This window comes from Bufo bufo, chromosome 2, assembly GCF_905171765.1.
Source record: "Bufo bufo chromosome 2, aBufBuf1.1, whole genome shotgun sequence".
NCBI lineage: Eukaryota > Metazoa > Chordata > Amphibia > Anura > Bufonidae > Bufo > Bufo bufo.
In genome coordinates, this window is record NC_053390.1 from 78409890 (window position 1) to 78429233 (window position 19344).

Consider the following 19344-nt stretch of genomic DNA (forward strand, 5'->3'; position numbering starts at 1 on the left):
GAATGCTCTCCCATTCTTGTCTAATACAGGCCTCTAACTGTTCAATCGTCTTGGGCCTTCTTTGTTGCACCTTCCTCTTTATGATGCGCCAAATGTTCTCTATAGGTGAAAGATCTGGACTGCAGACTGGCCATTTCAGTACCCGGATCCTTCTCCTACGCAGCCATGATGTTGTGATTGATGCAGAATGTGGTCTGGCATTATTATCTTGTTGAAAAATGCAGGGTCTTCCCTGAAAGAGATGACGTCTGGATGGGAGCATATGTTGTTCTAGAACCTGAATATATTTTTCTGCATTGATGGTGCCTTTCCAGACATGCAAGCTGCACATGCCACACACACTCATGCAACCCCATACCATCAGAGATGCAGGCTTCTGAACTGAGCGTTGATAACAACTTGGGTTGTCCTTGTCCTCTTTGGTCCAGATGACATGGCGTCCCAGATTTCCAAAAAGAACTTTGAATCGTGACTCGTCTGACCACAGAACAGTCTTCAATTTTGCCACACTCCATTTTAAATGATCCCTGGCCCAGTGAAAACACCTGAGCTTGTGGATCTTGCTTAGAAATGGCTTCTTCTTTGCACTGTAGAGTTTCAGCTGGCAACGGCGGATGGCACGGTGGATTGTGTTCACTGACAATGGTTTCTGGAAGTATTCCTGAGCCCATTCTGTGATTTCCTTTACAGTATCATTCCTGTTTGTGGTGCAGTGTCGTTTACGGGCCCGGAGATCACGGGCATCCAGTATGGTTTTACGGCCTTGACCCTTACGCACAGAGATTGTTCCAGATTCTCTGAATCTTCGGATGATGTTATGCACAGTTGATGATGATAGTGTCACGGCGGACAGGAACTCAGATACACAGACAACCAAATACACAAGTGTCTAGGCTAGATGCTGGGGACAAATTAACCTCCTAGCACATCCCTGACTTCTCTCCCTATGCTGCTAAGCCCACATTCAGACCTTAATGGTAGGAATGAAGTGTCCTCGTGCCTGGACTGCAAACACCCTAGAATCCATGAGATGGTGAAAGGGGAGAAGGGGCAGAAGACACACAAATAGCCTAGACCGCAAACAACACAAACAGAAATCAAACTTATCTGAGCTGGAACAGACAATCCTTCCTTCCTTGAATCCAAGGCCAGACTGAAAGCTATAACCCGCACGGCCCTCTGGGATTGAAGGCAATTTAAGCCAATGACCCCACCCAGAGCACCTGAAGGAAGGCGGATCCAGCATGATTCCAAAACAAACAAAAGGTTAGACACGTGCTGCCAATCTGACAGACCTCCGCACACTGTCTGAGCCGGGCATGACAGTACCCCCGCTTCTACGGGTGACCTCCGGGCACCCTGGACCAACCTTATCCGGGTGGGCTCTGTGAAAAGCCCTAACCAGTCGGCTGGCGTTGACCTCCAGTGCCGGAAACCCACATCCTCTCCTCGGGGCCGTATCCCCTCCAGTGTACCAGATACTGAAGGGAACCCCGAAGAACTCTAGAGTCAAGAATCCTGGAGATCTCGAACTCTAAATTCCCATCGACCAGAACAGAAGGAGGGGGCAATGGCGATGGTTCCACTGGTCTCACATATTTTTTCAATAACGATCTATGGAACACATCATGGATCTTCCAAGTCTGCAGAAGATCCAGTCGAAACGCTACTGGATTGATCAGCGCAGATATTTTGTACGGGCCGATAAATCTTGGACCCAGTTTCCAAGATGGCACTCTCAATTTAATGTTTTTAGTGGACAACCACACCAGATCACCCACACACAGGTCCAGACCAGTCACACGTCTCCTGTCAGCCATTCGCTTATATCTCTCACCCATCATCTCCAAATTCACTTGTATCCTTCGCCATATAGAGGATAAGGTAGAAGAAAACCTTTCCTCCTCTGGCATCCCAGAGGAACTATTCCCAGAAAAGGTACCAAACTGAGGATGAAAACCATATGCGCCAAAAAATGGCGACCAACCCATGGATTCCTGTCTACGGTTATTCAAAGCAAACTCCGCTAAGGGCAGGAATGAGGACCAGTCCTCCTGATTTTCCGCCACAAAGCACCTCAAGTAGGTATCCAGGTTCTGATTAGTACGCTCCGTCTGTCCATTCGACTGTGGATGGAAAGCCGAAGAGAACGAAAGTTGAATGCCAAGCTGAGAGCAGAACGCCCTCCAGAACCTGGAGACAAACTGCGTGCCCCTATCAGAAACCACATCCGAAGGAATACCATGCAATCTCACGATATTGTCAACAAAAATTTGCACAAGAGTCTTGGCATTAGGCAGACCAGTTAACGATATAAAATGAGTCATCTTGCTAAAACGATCAACTACCACCAAAATTACTGTTTTCCCCGAGGAACTCGGCAGATCCGTAATAAAGTCCATGGACAAGTGCGTCCAAGGACGAGACGGAATAGATAAAGGAAGGAGTGAACCAGCCGGTCGAGTATGAGCAACCTTAGATCGTGCACAGGTCTCACAAGCTGCCACGTAATCCTCAATGCTCCTACGTAACCCGGGCCACCAGAACCTCCGGGACACAAGGTCACAGGTGGACTTACCACCAGGATGTCCGGCAAGGACAGTATCGTGATGTTCCTTGAAAACCTTGTATCGCAGTTCTTCGGGAACAAATAACCTCCCTGGGGGACAGGAACTAGGAGCCCCCTCCTGGGCTCCTAACACCTCTATCTCCAATTCGGGATACAGATCAGAAACCACAACCCCGTCGGCCAAAATCGGAGCAGGATCCTCTGAATCACCTCCCCCAGGAAAACTGCGAGACAACGCATCTGCCTTGATATTTTTGACCCCCGGACGAAAAGTGACAACAAAATTGAACCTGGTAAAAAACAGTGACCATCTAGTCTGTCTAGGGTTCAGACGCTTGGCAGATTGTAGGTAAGCCAAATTCTTATGATCTGTATAAACAGTAATGGGGTGAGAAGCCCCCTCCAACCAGTGACACCATTCCTCAAAGGCCAATTTTATAGCCAGCAACTCTCTATCTCCCACATCATAGTTCCTCTCGGCGACCGAGAGCTTCTTGGAAAAGAAAGCACACGGGACCCATTTGCCAGGAGATGAACCCTGCGACAGCACCGCTCCCACCCCCACTTCTGATGCATCCACCTCCACCACGAATGGTTGAGACACATCGGGCTGCACCAGAATGGGAGCAGACGCAAAACACTCCTTAATAGTCGAAAAGGCCTGCAATGCCTCCTCCGACCAAACAGCTTTCTGATTCTCTGGTCGGTCCCATTCCAGAACCGCCCGGACTTTTTCGGGGTCCATAGGAAAACCAGAGTCGGAAAGCAGATATCCCAAAAACGGAAGCTCCTGCACAGAAAACACATATTTTTCCAATTTGGCATATAACTTATTCTCCTGAAGGATCGTCAAAACCTGTCTCACATGATCCTGATGGGTCTTCAGATCAGGAGAGCAAATAAAAATGTCATCCAAGTAAACCACCACGAACCTCCCCACCAAGTGATGAAAAATGTCATTGACAAATCGCTGAAATACCGCTGGCGCGTTCGTCAACCCAAAAGGCATAACCAGATTCTCAAAATGACCCTCGTGCGTGTTGAAGGCCGTCTTCCACTCATCCCCTTCCTTGATTCTGATCAGATTGTAGGCCCCTCTCAAATCCAACTTGGAGAACACCCTGGCACCAACAATCTGATCAAAAAGATCGGAGATCAAAGGAAGGGGATACGGATCCCGAACCGTAATACGGTTCAATTCCCAAAAATCCAAACACGGTCTCAGTGATCCATCCTTTTTCTTGACAAAGAAAAAACCTACTGCCACCGGAGACTTAGATGGCCTAATATGACCTTTTGCCAAACTCTCGGCGATATACTTTCGCATGACCTCTCTTTCAGGTTGGGAAAGATTGTAAAGGCGAGACTTTGGCAACTTAGCTCCTGGGATGAGATTAACTGGACAATCATAGTCACGATGAGGGGGCAATTCCTGGGTCCCACCCTCCGAAAAGACATCTGCAAAGTCTGAGAGATATTGAGGTAGAACCGCAGTGGACACCCCTGAGATAGATGTGCCAAGACAATTCTCCGAACAAAACTCTCCCCAACCAATAATTTGTCTTGCCTGCCAATCAATAATTGGATTATGTTTTGTCAACCAAGGTAAACCTAGGACTAAAGGAGCAGGCAAATTCCTCATGACAAAACAAGAAATATGAGTGAGACTCCTTTGAGAAAGAGATGAAGAATCTATTGCAAACACCGGAATCTCCCTTTCCAAAGTGCATGTACTTAGACCCAGATTTTGAAGGAAAAGAAAGTCAATAAGGTTTAGCCCAGCACCACAGTCAATGAATACCTCAACAAAGAATTTTCTTGAGTCTAGCACCACCATGGCTGGAAGGAGAAAACGAGAATTACAGGGAGCTTGCATATTTGCTTGTTCCACTACTCCATTCACGCTTCCAAGAGTCAGGACGGTTTCTCTTTCTTTCATATCATCACGTGATTTAACAAAAGGACAAGCAAAAACAAGATGGTCACTTTTACCACAGTAGTAACATAGTTTATGTAATCTCCTAAAGTTTCTCCTACCAGAACGAAAAGATATCTGACCCAACTGCTTGGGTTCCTCCCCTACCCCAGAATTATAAGTAATATCACCCTGGGCAGCAGGTGAGACAAAACCACATGCAGAAGGGATCCCTTGCACCGAGGGACCCTTACACCTCTCTCTGATACGTCTATCCAACCGTATAGCCAAAGACATTGCATTCTCTAGAGTATCCGGGTACTCATGAAAAGTCAGGGCATCTTTCAACCTTTCAGATAACCCCTGACAAAACTGACTACGTAACGCGGGGTCGTTCCACCCCGACTCAGTAGCCCATCTCCTAAACTCTATGCAGTAAGCCTCTGCATTATGTTTACCCTAAAGGAGAGACGGTACTCTATATTATCCATTAAAATAATTTGTAATTTTTATTAAATGACATAAAGGACATGTACTTAAAACACACAAACATGAAATGCAGAGACCATACAGAGTGCCATAAAACCTGTCCTCATGAACATCACTAAATAGCTGCTATTTCTGAATATCTAGCTGTATGAGAGCTGTGTGAAAACGCCCAGGTCAGCATATAAATATATCAGCTGGCTCCGGATGTGCTCACAGCAATCTGAGCTAAGATAAATTAGCATAAATATATACCGGGTATGGGTGATATTAAGGTGCTGCGGCCGACATGAATAACTTATAAAGTGCATCTGCAGGTGCTACCATATCTATATCAGCAGGTCAGTCAAAGCTTCCTAGTTCTTACCCTGTATAAAGTAGTGTATCAGTCTGGATAGGTTCTGTTTGGCGTGTGAAAACTCATCTCTGAAAAAGCTTTTATGCAGACGGATCTTCGGATCCGTCTGTATGAAAGTAACCTACGGCCATGGATCACGGACGCGGATGCCAATCTTGTGTGCATCCGTGTTCTTTCACAGACCCATTGACTTGAATGGGTCCGTGAACTGTTGTCCGTCAAAAAAAAAAAACAGGTCATATTTTTTGGACGGACAGGAAACACGGATCACGGCCGCGGATGAACAACAGTGCATTTTCCGATTTTTCCACTGACCCATTGAAAGTCAATGGGTCCGCGAAAAAAAAAAGGAAAACGGCACAACGGCCACAGATGCACACAACGGTCGTGTGCATGAGGCCTAAAGGAACAACTTTTAGCAAATGAGGCAGTGGAAAAAATGGCCCAAGGGTCATTGAAATGGGTTTAGGCGGAAACCCCCCTGTCCTGTATGGGGGCCTGTTTTGATCCTTGATATGGGGCCCTTACTTCTCTATGTACACCACTTTTAGGGACTTAACAAAAAGTAAAAAACAAAACAAAAAAAAAAGCTTTGAAAAAATAAATAAATATTTAAAGTGATCAAAATAAAGGGATCAAAAAGTCATACACACACGAAAATTGTATTATCAAAAACTACATATTGTCCTGCAAATAATGAGCATCTTCATAGACATAAGCATAAAAAAGTTATGGAGGGTCAGAATATAGAGATGAAAAAAAAAAAAAAATATTTCCAAAGTTTTTATTTAGGAATTTTATTCCCACTTCCCACAACATCCTATGTAATTTTAAATGATGGCATTAGAAGGTACAACTTGTACCACAAAATACAAGCCCTCATGTAGCTATGTGAATGAGAAAATAAAAAAGTTATGGCTCTGAGAATGCAGGGAGCAAAAAAACTAAAACGCAAAAACAGAAAATCGCCACTTCAGGAAAGGGTTAAAGAGCATGTGACCGGTGAAGTCACAAACCTCCTTTTAACAAATCCATTCTAGCTTCTACCCTAGCGCAGCAGTGTGATAAGAAGGAGGAGGCGGCACCAGGTTTGCGGTCCTCTCAGAACCGCCTGACATTTTGAGCACTGACTAAGGACTCATTTACACGGCCGTTGTTCAGGGCATTCTCTGCATTGGGGGCCGCAATTTTCCGTTCTCAATGCATGGGCAACATCCGTACGGCTGCTGCCACCGATCCAGACCCATTGAACATGGGTCTGTGATCCGTCCACACAGGTTCTATTTTTTTGCGGTGCAGAGGCATGGGCAGAAACCCCACGGAAGCACTCCGTAGTGCTTCTGTGGAGTTCCATGCCTCCATTCCACACCAACCTTCCGAATTGCGGGCCCATTCAAGTGACTGTTTGCCACCTTTTTCAAAAAATAAAAAATACTGACCGAGTTTACACAAGTTATAAAGGTTGGCGTGGCTTACATGGGTGTTATTTGATCATATTTTACGTGTTGCTCCTTTTTTTATTTTCAATAAAGACAAACTTTTCACTGTTGGGGACACCCAGAGTATTTAAGTTTTACTTAATCTCTTTTTTGAAATGTTTTTGCTAGGATTCAAACTCTATAGAGCTCAATGTTGAACAATATATTATGGCTAAAAACCTCAGTAGTAGTTTCCAATGTATTATGTATTTATATATATCAGAAGTATATATTTTTTTAGTAATTACATATTTATTGTGTGCCATAAATTTTTTTACAATTACAAAAAAATATATAAAATGACACTTGCTGCTGTACACTGCGTGCAGAATTATTAGGCAAATGAGTATTTTGACCACATCATCCTCTTTATGCATGTTGTCTTACTCCAAGCTGTATAGGCTCGAAAGCCTACTACCAATTAAGCATATTAGGTGATGTGCATCTCTGTAATGAGAAGGGGTGTGGTCTAATGACATCAACACCCTATATCAGGTGTGCATAATTATTAGGCAAAATGGGTCAAAAGAAGGACTTGACAGGCTCAGAAAAGTCAAAAATAGTGAGATATCTTGCAGAGGGATGCAGCACTCTTAAAATTGCAAAGCTTCTGAAGCGTGATCATCGAACAATCAAGCGTTTCATTCAAAATAGTCAACAGGGTCGCAAGAAGCGTGTGGAAAAACCAAGGCGCAAAATAACTGCCCATGAACTGAGAAAAGTCAAGCGTGCAGCTGCCAAGATGCCACTTGCCACCAGTTTGGCCATATTTCAGAGCTGCAACATCACTGGAGTGCCCAAAAGCACAAGGTGTGCAATACTCAGAGACATGGCCAAGGTAAGAAAGGCTGAAAGACGACCACCACTGAACAAGACACACAAGCTGAAACGTCAAGACTGGGCCAAGAAATATCTCAAGACTGATTTTTCTAAGGTTTTATGGACTGATGAAATGAGAGTGAGTCTTGATGGGCCAGATGGATGGGCCCGTGGCTGGATTGGTAAAGGGCAGAGAGCTTCAGTCCGACTCAGACGCCAGCAAGGTGGAGGGGGAGTACTGGTTTGGGCTGGTATCATCAAAGATGAGCTTGTGGGGCCTTTTCGGGTTGAGGATGGAGTCAAGCTCAACTCCCAGTCCTACTGCCAGTTTCTGGAAGACACCTTCTTCAAGCAGTGGTACAGGAATAAGTCTGCATCCTTCAAGAAAAACATGATTTTCATGCAGGACAATGCTCCATCACACGCGTCCAAGTACTCCACAGCGTGGCTGGCAAGAAAGGGTATAAAAGAAGAAAATATAATGACATGGCCTCCTTGTTCACCTGATCTGAACCCCATTGAGAACCTGTGGTCCATCATCAAATGTGAGATTTACAAGGAGGGAAAACAGTACACCTCTCTGAACAGTGTCTGGGAGGCTATGGTTGCTGCTGCACGCAATGTTGATGGTGAACAGATCAAAACACTGACAGAATCCATGGATGGCAGGCTTTTGAGTGTCCTTGCAAAGAAAGGTGGCTATATTGGTCACTGATTTGTTTTTGTTTTGTTTTTGAATGTCAGAAATGTATATTTGTGAATGTTGAGATGTTATATTGGTTTCACTGGTAAAAATAAATAATTGAAATGGGTATATATTTGTTTTTTGTTAAGTTGCCTAATAATTATGCACAGTAATAGTCACCTGCACACACAGATATCCCCCTAAAATAGCTAAAACTAAAAACAAACTAAAAACTACTTCCAAAAATATTCAGCTTTGATATTAATGAGTTTTTTGGGTTCATTGAGAACATGGTTGTTGTTCAATAATAAAATTAATCCTCAAAAATACAACTTGCCTAATAATTCTGCACTCCCTGTATATGAATACCTAATACATGAGAAACTACTATGAGGTTTCACTGCAACAGTTTGACATTGAGCTTTATAGCTCAGTGGTTAAGGCCCTTGCCTTTAATGTAGATGGTTGTGAGGTCAATTCCTGACAGAAACATTTCAAATACAGAGACTAAATAAAACTAAAATACCTAGGGTAGGGATCGACTGATATAGATTTTTTAGGGCCGATAACGATACCGATAATCTGTGAACTTTCCGGCCGATAGCCGATAGTTTATACCGATATTCTGTGAATTTTCTTTTTTTTTTTTTAAATAAAAATAATTCCTACTCAAATCTGCTGAAAATTAATGTTTATTGTTAACGTGTAGTTATTTTTTTGTAAATCTTTCTTTTTCATTTATAATTAATATTTTGGTGTGTGTTTTTTTTTTTTTTACTAACTATTAGCCCCCTTAGGGACTAGAACCCTTGTTCTATTCACCCTGATAGATCTCTATCAGGGTAAATAGGACCTCACACTGTCCCTGCTGCTCTGTGCTTTGTGCACACAGCAGCATGGAGCTTACCATGGCAGCCAGGGCTTCAGTAGCGTCCTGGCCAGCGATGGACTGGCCATCGGGAGTACCGGGAGAATCCCGGTGGGCCGATCGAATTATGGGCCGGCCAGGGCCGCCATCAGGGGGGTAAAGCCGATACCCCAGTAAGGGGCCCGGACCCCGGGGGGGCCCGGCCGGTCCCGAGCCATTTAAATTTTTTTGCTGTCAGTGTGTTAACTTTAAAATCAGCGCTCATCTCTTTACTATCTTACACTGACTCAGCTCCAGTAACAGCAGGCAGTGTGGGGGCGGCGCTCACTCACTGACGTCACACGCCTGCTCCTCCCACTAGGCGGCGCAGGCGCGTGACGTCAGTGAGTGAGCGCTGCCGCCCGCACTTGTTACTGGAGGCTGGAGGGAGCTGAATGTAAGGTAGTAAAGAGATGAGCGCTGTGTTAAAATTAAAGTTACTGTCTGCAGCCTGCAGGATACCGATTTATTAATGTATACTACTGTGAGTGGCGGGGAGGGGGATCTATGGATGACGGCACTGTTATAGGGAGGGGGATCCGTGGATGGCACTGTTATGGGGGGGGGTCTGTCATGTGGATGACACTTATGGGGGGGGGGTCTGTGGATGACACTTATGGGGGGGATCTGTGGATGGCACCATTATGGAGGGGGATCTGTGGATGACACTGTTATGGAGGGGGATCTGTGGATGACACTTATGGAGGGGGATCTGTGGATGACACTTATGGAGGGGGATCTGTGGATGGCACCATTATGGAAGGGGATCTGTGGATGGCACCGTTATGGAGGGGGATCTGTGGATGGCACCGTTATGGGGAATCTGTGGATGATACATACCGTATATAACATCTTATGCTATATGTGTCATCCACAGATCCACCCCATGACAATGTCATCCACAGATCCCCCTCCATAACAGTGTTCTGTGGATGACACTATTATGGGGGGGATCTGTGGATGACACTATTATGGGGGGGGATCTGTGGATGACACTGTTATGGGGGGGATCTGTGGATGACACTGTTATGGGGGGATCTGTGGATGACACTGTTATGGGGGATCTGTGGATGACACTGTTATGGAGGGGATCTGTGGATGACACTGTTATGGGGGGATCTGTGGATGACACTATTATGGGGGGATCTGTGGATGACTGTTATGGGGGGGATCTGTGGATGGCACTGTTATGGAGGGTATCTGTGAATGGCACTGTTATGGAGGGGTATCTGTGGATGACACATAGCATAAGATGCTATATACGGTATGTGTCATCCACAGATCCCCCTCTATAACAGTGCCATCCACAGATCCCCCCATAACAGTGCCATCCACAGATCCCCTCCATAACAGTGCCATCCACAGATCCTCTCCATAACAGTGCCATCCACAGATCCCCTCCATAACAGTGCCATCCACAGATCCCCTCCATAACAGTGCCATCCACAGATCCCCTCCATAACAGTGCCATCCACAGATCCCCTCCATAAAAGTGCCATTCACAGATCCCCTCCATAACAGTGCCATTCACAGATCCCCTCCATAACAGCGCCATTCACATGTTTTTTTTTTAGTGTGTTTGGGAAAAATAAAGTGGGCCGGTCTGGCTGAAGTCCAGGGCCACTTTATTGTCCCAGTCCATCCCTGGTCCTGGCTGCCATGGTAACCGATCGGAGCCCCAGGCTTACACTGCTGGGGCTCAGATCGGAACTGCCACTGCCACTAATGCAATGAGAAGGAGCGGAGGGGAACACTGCCACCAATGATAATAATACTTGGGAGGGTGGGGGCGCACTGCGTCACCAATGTCTAATACTAGGGTTGAGGGGGTGCACTGCGCCATTAATGAAAAGTCTCTCATTAATTAATATACAGGAGGCGGGAGCTGGCTGCAGAATCACATAGCCGGCTCCCGACCTCTATGAGCGGTAGCTGCGATCCGCGGCACTTGAGGGGTTAGCTACCGTGGATCGCAGCTACCGCTCATAGAGGTCGGGAGACGGCTATGTGATGCTGCAGCCAGCTCCCGCCTCCTGTATATGAATGAATGAGAGAGGTATCTTCATTGGTGGCGCAGTGGCCCCACCCCTCCCCTCCTCTTGTCCTCCCTCCTCTCATTGGTGGCAGCAGCAGCACAGGGGAGGGAGACACTGCTTCCTTCTCCCCTGTGCTGCTGAGGGAACACGGAGAGCGCTGACAGCAGCGCGATCCTTGTTCACAATACGTTATCGGTATATCGGCAAAATAGATGCCAATACCGATAACGTTCAAAATCCTTAATATCGGCCGATAATATCGGTAAAACCGATAATCGGACGATCCCTAACACAGGGTGTCCCCAATAGTGAAAAGTTCAACTTTATTGAAAAAACGCATACTGACAATGCTTGGGGATACCCCCTTCATCTTCATAGTACTGACGCCATATATGGAGTTAGAGCATGGACTCCCAGAAGCACTGACTCTATATATGGACATAGAGCAGGGACTCCCAAGCCATATATGGAGTCAGAGCACAGACTACTAAGCGATAGCTGTCTGCTGGGCAATTGCCCAGTTTGCCGGCCCTGCCTATGTTCTTGTCACAAACATGTACTCTATGCCTCTTTTTAATACGTCCCATGATTTTACTTACTTTGGCAATTGCTATTACATGAGGAACGCAAATAGTTACTGAAGCAGACCTGTCAGGAGAGGTCCTCCTAAGGGCTCATGCACACGGCCGTTGCCCGGCCGGGTCCGCAATATGGGGGCAATGGCCGTGTGCACCTCGCATCACGGATGCGGACCCTTTAAATTGAATGGTTCCACAATCCAGGAGGTCTGTGCAGAACAGAGGCATGGAACCCCACAGAAGCACTACGGAGTGCTTCCGTAGGGTCTCTGTCCATGCCTCCGCACCACAAAAAAGTAGTACATGCACTACTTTTTTTCAGTGCGGACGGACCATGGACCCATTCAAGTTAAATGGGTCTGGATCCATTTGCGGAATTTGCACGGATGTTGCCCATGCATTGGGGACCGCAAATTGCGGCCGTGTGCATGAGCCCTTAAAGAGGTTTTCCAAGACTTTAATACTGATGACCTATCCTCAGGGTGGGTCTCTGACACCCGGGGCCCCCACCGATCAGCTGCCATCACAGCTACCTTGTATCTGGTGGCCAAAACCCCTGTAACTGAGCAGTGTCAAATGTAATTTGCTGAAGTGAGACAACACCTTTAAGGGGTTAAATATTAAAATAGTGGCAAGCATTTTGAACGTCAGTTTATCTATAATATCTGGTCAGGCTCGATAGCACCAAGTCTACTAATGACAAAATTCAGTTAGATTGTTATCCAAGGGAGAGATTATAAACTAGATTAAGAACTTCCACATATAAAACATGCCCCATGACTACAACAACTACGCAGAGACAAAACAACCACACCACATTCTTTATATGATTAGAAAAATTATTACATTGTTTATATTATTTTACTTCTATCTATTTTAGAGCAAAAACAAGGTTAGCGAACTAGGTTACTTTTCACAGACAGGGCCCACCCTATGTCAATAAAGAACATGTCCTTTTCTATTTACCATGTAAACATTTCAATTCTCATTTTACACCGAAGACACATCAATAACAACAACAAATATTGGTAATGTGCTTTTCTCACAAAGTGCAGTCTGGGACTGAAGTGATCAATTTGTTATGACTTGTGTAGAGAGTGTTATTTGTCCTCAAGCACCAAACTGAACAGGTATATTTGGAGGCTAAATTATACCAAGAAGTATCTGCCATGCACCGCCCGCAGGGGTGGGGAGTGAGGGAGGAGAGGATAGGAGTGGTGGCTAAGGCAATGAGAGTGGTTATAGTCCTCCCAGTGGCTAATCCAAACTCCAGTGCTCTCCCGGGCCGCACGAGCATTGAATGGGGGGGTGCAACACTTCTTCCCCTCGGGGTACACCCTGGACTTTTGGGAATTCTGTCTGGTGGTGGCTAGGGTGCCATTGATCTTAAGGAAGAATGAGCAGCGGGGTGCAAGGCAGGAGAACAGGAGAAAGATGGAGATGATCAGGTATATAAATCACCAGGCCAGCTTGATTATTGCAAAATAAAGTCTCTTTTTTATTGAATAGATAATGGGGGTCACAGTACAAATATATGCAGCAGGCACAGTGCTGAAGTACTTCACAGATGAGGCTTTTCCTAAAAAGCTGCATATAGAAAGTGGCTATTATGATGGTAAGCCACCCTGAGTCTCTCTCTCTATAGTCACTAGCAATCGTCACAAAATGACCAAAGTCAGGCAATTTCTCAATATTTCTCTGCAGGGCCCAACTGCATGGTACAGTCCTAGATCAGCTGGCCAGTCCGTCTCAGATGTGTGGTGGGCACCAGAAGCAAATAACCCAAACAACGGGCAGTTAATGTAACGGTCACGTACACACACACACAGGGGGAGGGAAGTGACCACTGCGCTCCCCCCTTACCCTTGGCCTTGCCTACTTGCCTCGCGAGTCCTAATAACAGGGGACAACTGGACGGCAATCCCTAGCTTGGACTAAGTGCAGGGAAGACAGACAGACAAACAACAGAACGTGAACGGACCGAGTCAATACCAGGAAAGCTACAAAGTACAAATGGAGCAAGCAGAGAATAGTCAGGAGAAGCCGGGGTCATAAATACCAGGAGAGTCGTGAAGTACCAAAGGAGTCAGCAGAGGATCGTCAGGAGGAGGCCGGGGTCAGAATACCAGGAGAGCAGCAAAGTACACAAGGAGCAGGCAGAGGATTAACAGGCAACCTGTGGCCAGCAGGCTGCCTGTATTTATAGTGGGGAGTGAGGGTCATGTGACGTGGCCAGCGTCACATGACCGACAGACCAACCAGTCGAGCACCGAGTGATCAGCTCGGCGCTCAAGGTAGACTTAGGAGCAGGGAGCCACCCAGCTAGTAAAGCCGCCCTGGGAACGAGGTCAAACACAGATCCTCGCTCCCGAAGCTAAGCAGCAGGTCTGCGGCTAATAGGGGACCGAGTGCACCTTCGGAACCCCGTTACAGTTAAGTCCTAAAGCCACATAATTGCAATAACTTTACTGACTCAAAGCACTGACCCCTTGGCCCTCAAGCATCTGCAAACTTCAATGCTTTTTTTCCCTCAGAGATTAATCCTTAGCAAAGTTCCATTTTCTGGCAGCTTTCATTCACAGGAATAGTGTTTTCCTGGAGCAAGACTTTTCTTGGCCTACTCGGTAGGAGCACACACCAAACAGGTCTTCACTCTAGCTTGCTTTCTTGGAGACTCTCCACTTACTAGGCGAAAATGGGAGCAGCCAATTACCCAACAACTGTAACTAAGAAACTTCTAATTTACCGTTTCCTTCCTATACATACCCATTTTGGGTTATATCGTGCATAGATTAAATACAGCATCACAGTGAACACCTTAACCACTTTAATGGTAATGAACCTGGTGTTAACCCTTTAGCAACCAACCGGAGGGACAATGCATGTCTCCTAGAGGAAGATCTATATCACTAATGTCTCTTATTGGAAGGGGCTCCCTTTGAGTCAGTGTCTGACACCTAAACAAGCTTTGGAAAATGACAAGCGGAAAAAAGTCAAGCCATCCACAGATAGCTGTTTAAGGTTGCTTGCACCTCGTCAGTATTGAGTAGGAGTCTATCTAGCTGAGTTGGATGCCTTTGATGCAGCTTAGGGGAGGTTCTGTTTCTGAACTACCACCATAACTGAAAAGGGTTAATTGCTATACTGTTATTTGGTAAATTGAAATGTTCTGATTTGTTGTATTTGCCTACTCAATAGTATTCTGTGGATAGGTCACGGTTACCAACCTTGACTAAGCCCCTTTAGATTGCTAGAAGATAGACCCACCCCTAGTCAAGGAAGTCTAGCCTAGCTATGCTACAGAGAGTACATATGCAGTACTCAAGACCTGGGGGGTATCTGCAATGTTATGTCATGTAATGTGTTGCTATGCCATTTATTCCAACAGGGGAGCTAATGGTTGGCATTGGTTAGCAAGAACAGATCTAACCACCCTGTTCCCCCCCTATTAGTAGGAGTGGGATGGTCCTGCTTCCTGCCAGGAGGGGGGGGGTTCTAGTCTAGTGAGACAGAGAGAGAAGAAGGGGAGTGAAGAAGCACATGCAGAGTTCTTACCCCTAGGAACCATATCTTATTCTCCTGTGAGGGAAATTCAGGAACCAGATATTCTTATTTTGTAAGAACAACTTAATCCTGCCTCAAGAAACCACTTGAAAGACAAGACAGCAGAGTGATCAGCAAAATACAGCTTTACAGACACTGATGCAAGGTGAGGGACAACAGTTCAGACATCACCACCTACCTAAACCATCGCTAAGCTAGAATAACATCAAGTCTGTACTAGAGTGGACACCTATATCCACAAGTGCCTACTAGTGCCAACCTATTGCCATCTAACCTGCCACCATACCTCCTCATCCGTAAACTGCACTTTCTGGGAACAATATAAAATACAATTTAAGCTATATATCTATTATATAAAGCGGAGTGTATGTATGAAGGAATCCGCACCGTCGCATTTACAATCCCAAAATTTTGCAGAGCCGCCTCCTGTGACTCTGGGAACGTCATAGACTATGTTTTTAGTGGAAATTTTCACCCCGCGCTTTCCAATTATTTGCCAAAAAATACATTTAGTAACCTAACCGCCAAACTACAGGAGCCATTGTCTGCTGGCTGTTGTGGCAGTTAGCCTGGATAATCATCAGGTTTCATATAGCAACCAATCACAGCTCAGCTTCTATTTTGCTACAGGTCTTTAATATGAGCTCTGATTGGTTGCTATAGACAACGAAGGACATTCTTAGTATAAGACAGCTTATGTGTGAGTAAATATGATTTTGATTGTGACGCTTAGCCAACGTTGTTGTAGAGGCTGATGTAACTCACCTGACCTTAAGTGTATACTAATTCTGTAGGGTCTTATATACTGCCAATTAAAGACAATAATGCCCCGTAAGAAAAGGAATTTAATTGGACGATTGTCAAGCCGCTGTGGAGGTCACTGTTAAAGGGGCGGGCACCGTGGAGGTCACTGTTAAGGGATCAGGGGACTGAGGAGGCCACTATTAAAGGGGCAGCTGCTGTGGAGGTTACTGTTAAGGCAGCAGGGTACTGTGAGGTCACTGTTAAGGGAGTGGGGTACTGTGGCAGTCACGGTTAAAGGGGCAAGCGCTGTGAAGGTCTCTGTTAAGGAAACAGGGAATGGTGGAGGTCATAGTTAAGGGGACTGTCCCCTATGGAGGTCACTGTTAATGGGCGGGGTGCTGTAGAGGTCACTGTTAAGGGGACGGGTCCCTGTGGAGGCTACTGTCAAGGGGTTCGGGTGCTGTGGAACTCACTGTTAAAGGGGCGGGCTGCTGTGAAGGTCAAAGTTGAGGGGGTGGGCTTCTGTGGATGCCCCATTTTAAGGAGGTGGGGCACTTTGGGGGGGCAGTGTTAAGGGGTGGGGTTCTGTGGAGGTCACTGTTAAGGGGGCGGGGTGCTGTAGAGGTCACGTTATGGGGGGATACTGTCGATATCTTTTAACGACACACAATCATTAAATGAAATAGATGAAATATACCCGTGCGAAGCCGGGTCCTTATGCTAATATATATATATATATATATATATATATACATACATATATATATATATACAGTTGCAAGAAAAAGTATGTGAACCCTTTGGAATGATATGGATTTCTGCACAAATTGGCAATAAAATGTGATCTGATCTTCATTTAAGTCACAACAATAGACAATCACAGTCTGCTTAAACTAATAACACACAAAGAATTAAATGTTACCATGTTTTTATTGAACACACCATGTAAACATTCACAGTGCAGGTGGAAAAAGTATTTGAACCCTTGGATTTAATAACTGGTTGAACCTCCTTTGGCAGCAATAACTTCAACCAAACGTTTCCTGTAGTTGCAGATCAGACGTGCACAGCGGTCAGGAGTAATTCTTGACCATTCCTCTTTACAGAACTGTTTCTGTTCAGCAATATTCTTGGGATGTCTGGTGTGAAATGCTTTCTTGAGGTCATGCCACAGCATCTTAATCGGGTTGAGGTCAGGACTCTGACTGGGCCACTCCAGAAGGTGTATTTTCTTCTGTTTAAGCCATTCTGTTGTTTATTTACTTCTATGCTTTGGGTCGTTGTCCTGTTACAACACCCGTCTTCTGTTTAGCTTCAGCTGGTGGACAGATGGCCTTAAGTTCTCCTGCAAAATGTCTTGATAAACTTGGGAATTCATTTTTCCTTCGATGATAGCAATCCGTCCAGGGCCTGACGCAGCAAAGCTGCCCCAAACCATGATGCCGCCACCACCATACTTCACAGTTGGGATGAGGTTTTGATGTTGGTGTGCTGTGCCTCTTTTTCTCCACACATAGTGTTGTGTGTTCCTTCCAAACAACTCAACTTTGGTTTCATCTGTCCACAGAACATTTTGCCAGTACTGCTATGGAACATCCAGGTGCTCTTGTGCAAACTGTAAACGTGCAGCAATGTTTTTTTTGGACAGCAGTGGCTTCCTCTGTGGTATCCTCCCATGAAATCCATTCTTGTTTAGTGTTTTAAGTATCGTAGATTCGCTAACAGGGATGTTAGCATATGCCAGAGACTTTTGTAAGTCTTTAGCTGACACTCTAGGATTCTTCTTCACCTCATTGAGCAGTCTGCGCTGTGCTCTTGCAGTCATCTTTACAGGACGGCCTCTCCTAGGGAGAGTAGCAGCAATGCTGAACTTTCTCCATTTATAGACAATTTGTCTTACCGTGGACTGATGAACAGCAAGGCTTTTGGAGATACTTTTATAACCCTTTCCAGCTTTATGCAAGTCAACAATTCTTAATCGTAGGTCTTCTGAGAGCTCTTTTGTGTGAGGCATCATTCACATCAGGCAATGCTTCTTGTGAAAAGCAAACCCAGAACTGGTGTGAGTTTTTTATAGGGCAGGGCAGCTGTAACCAACACCTCCAATCTCATCTCATTGATTGGACTCCAGTTGGCTGACACCTCACTCCAATTAGCTCTTGGAGATGTCATTAGTCTAGGGGGTTCACATACTATTTCCACCTGCACTGTGAATGTTTACATGGTGTGTTCAATAAAAACATGGTAACATTTAATTCTTTGTATCTTATTAGTTTAAGCAGACTGTGATTGTCTGTTGTTGTGACTTAGATGAAGATCAGATCACATTTTATGACCAATTTGTGCAGAAATCCATATCATTCCAAAGGGTTCACATACTTTTTCTTGCAACTGTATATATATTTATATATATATATAAATAATTGATTATGCTTATACTGAGGACAATGTGTACCACAAGCAGACACCCCCACACACCATGAACTCTACTTGCTTCTGATGCTTAGTGTGCCTCAGGCACAGTTCATGGGTAGGGGGGCTGCCTAGGGCACACTGTCCCCTATATATGCAGCAGCGGCAGCAAGCAGAGTTCATTGGGGTTGGGGGGGGTCCTTGGGCATAGAGGCGGATTGGGAACCTAAAGTGGCCATGGAAAACAATGCCTAAAAGTGGCCCCATATTGTAGAAGGGTCTAAATTGACAGGAGGAAAGACAACAAAAGTAAAGGGAGTCAGGAATCCCATAGAGCAAAATACCACAGTGCCGTACAATATATTGCCCCAAAAGCTGTCCCTATGTGCTGGCCATCAATAGAGGCAATTTTCTCTCCTCCTTTTCCAGTTGTCTCTGATTAAGATATGGAGCAAGGTGCTTAGGAGGTGAGATGAGGGACATAGTTGAATTCAGGAGGGCATGTCACTGGCAGGGAACATGAGTACCTGATTCTCAGAGTTAATTACCACTGATAGCTTATTAACAGTGGCAGAGGTGAGGGCTTGGGTGGCCCCCTGAGCACTGGCCCACTGGGAAATTTTCCTGTAAGTTCTATGACCAATCCGTCCCTGCTTGGGCACACTGTTCTCTCTATGATATGTATCAGCAGCAAGCAGAGTTCATGGGGGGACCCTCCCATGAACTCTGATGCTTATATAGAGAACAGTGTGCCCCCCACCCTCAAATAAACTCTGGTGGCTATTGCTATGGA